This window comes from Alexandromys fortis, unplaced genomic scaffold (assembly GCF_014885135.2).
Source record: "Alexandromys fortis isolate MF-2015 unplaced genomic scaffold, M_Fortis_MF-2015_v1.1 scaffold_58, whole genome shotgun sequence".
In the NCBI taxonomy this organism is placed as follows: domain Eukaryota; kingdom Metazoa; phylum Chordata; class Mammalia; order Rodentia; family Cricetidae; genus Alexandromys; species Alexandromys fortis.
Window position 1 is genome coordinate 456,462 of NW_026067940.1, and position 2,631 is coordinate 459,092.

Genomic DNA, 2,631 nt, shown 5'->3' on the forward strand with positions numbered 1-2,631 from the left:
CAATATCTTTATTATTATTTTATTTACTTAGGAAATTTATGGGGCACTTTGTCAATTATTAAGATGTATTCAATCTTACAAAATAGTTAAATGTAAAATTGTTTATTTATTAAAGTGAATTAGTAAAAGTTCTATGTAAACTATTTACAGTAACTTAATTTCTTCCTATAACTCAGCAATTATTTTAAGCTAAATATTTATTAAATGTATTTCAGATATAAAAATAGATAAAATCCTGTAAAGAAATACAAATAAAAAAACTGAAATAAACATAATGCTTTTTATTTAGAATAAAAGTGTAATTCAAATATAATGACATAATTATGTTTAATTTTAATACTTGATTTTTCTCTAAAGTGTTTAAGGAAAGATATCATCAGAGAATTTGAGTTCTACACACAGTGTCTAGCCAAGCTGTTAAAGTACTGGAGGAGTAAGGAACTCTGAATTAAATGCCAAAAAAATGATTCAGATGTAAAAACTGTACTTGAACTTGTTTGAATGATTTTGCATTTCTTTACTGTTTCATCTTTATGAATTATGCAAAAGCTTTTCCTTAAGCTTACACTTTAATGTATGAGGAGTGATGATACTTTGGAAAATATAGTGAAGCATCTTGACATTTTGAGGGTGATATGTAATATACTGTGGGAACCAAAATAAAGAGAAACCATGTCATATATTTTTCGATGCAATCGCTTTACATGATGTGTCGTGACTTCATAATATTAGTGAGAAAAGATGATCTATAAAACTATACCACAGAAAAGTATTGCTATTTTATTATGCTAATTATTTTTCTGTACATATGAAGTGTGTCTTTCTGAGTGGCATATTTGAGTACTTTATTCTGTCCAGATTTATGTCAGAGTTTTCAAGACATTATGCTCTAAATGAATTAAAATGATATGCACGATTTTATCAAATTGCTATTTGTTATATTACCGTTAGCTTAATTTTACAGCTAGCACATTCTCTAATAATCATTAACTTGTGAGTAATATATGGTCTTCCTCATGTAACTGCAGATAATTTAATCAGAAATAGAATAAAAATTAATGATTTTTCAAGATGGTGATTCTCTTTTTTGTCTAATTATTTATAGAGAAACTTTATCAAAGAATTACATTATCTTATGTCAAAAAAATCATACTCCACTTCTCCCATTAGAAACTATCAAATCTGGGAATTTTTTTAATTAAAAATTTCGGCCTCTTCCCCACCTCCCATTTCCCTCCCCCTCCCCTCATCTCCCTTCCCCTCCCTCTCCAGTCCAAAGAGCAGTCAGGGTTCCCTGCCCTGTGGAAAGTCCAAGGTCCTCCCAGCTCCATCCAGGTCTAGGAAGGTGAACATCCAAACTGGCTAGGCTCCCACAAAGCCAGTACATGCAGTAGGATCAAAACCCAGTGCCATAGTACTTGGCTTCTCAGCAGCCCTCATTGTCCCCCACGTTCAGAGAGTCCGGTTTGATCCCATGTTTTTTCAGTCCCAGTCCAGCTGGCCTTGGTGAGCTCCAATTAGACCAGCCCCACTGTCTCAGTGGGTGGGCGCACCTCTCGCGGTCCTGACTTCCTTGCAACCTACCCCAGGATCCAGCAATACCACTCTGGGGAATATACCCAAGAGATGCCCTGTCATACTACAAAAGCATTTGTTCAACTATGTTCATAGCAGCATTATTTGTAATAGCCAGAACCTGAAAACAACTTTGATGCCCTTCAATGGAAGAATGGATAAAGAAAGTGTGAAATATATACATATTAGAGTCCTACTCAGTGATAAAAAAAAAAAAAAACAATGACATCTTGAATTTTGCATGCAAATGGATGGAAATAGAAAAAAAACTATCCTGAGTGAGGTAACCCAGAACCAAAAAGATGAACATGGTATGTACTCACTCTTAAGTGGTTTCTAGCCATAAAAAAAGGACAATGAGCCTATAATTCGTGATCCTATAGAAGCTAAATAAGAAGGTGAACCCAAAGAAAAACATATAGTTATCCTACTGGATATTGGAAGTAGATAAGATTGCAGGGCAAAAATTGGGAACTTGGGGGTGGGGATGGGATGGGGGTAAGGGGAGATGGGGAGAGAGAAGTGAGAAGGGGAGGATGGGGAGAGCTTGGGGAAATGGGATGGTTGGGATAATGGAAGGCTGGATATGGGAGCAGGGAAGTATATATCTTAATTAAGGGAGCCATTTTAGGGTTGGCAAGAGACTTGACTCTAGAGGGGTTCCCAGGGGTCCATGGAGATGTCCTCAGCTAGTTTCTTGGGAAGCTGAGGAGAGGAAGCCTGAAATGGCCCGATCCTATAGTCATACTGATGAATAACTTGGATATCACCAGAGAACCTTCATCTGGCAATGGATGGAGATAGAGACAGAGACCCACATTGGAGCACTGGACTGATCTCCAAAGGTCCAAATGAGGAGCACATCTGGGATTTTAAAGCCCAAAAAGGGTCCTTTGTTTACGAGACACCTAGCAGCAAGGAGTTCCGGTCCAGGCACCAGGAGAGACATCACTGGGGTGAGTGAGTTTCTGACCGCGGCAGCAGCCCAGGACAGGGAACTCAGACACCCCTCCTACACTTCCTGGTCATCCTCAGGGGCTACTCTGCCCGATACCT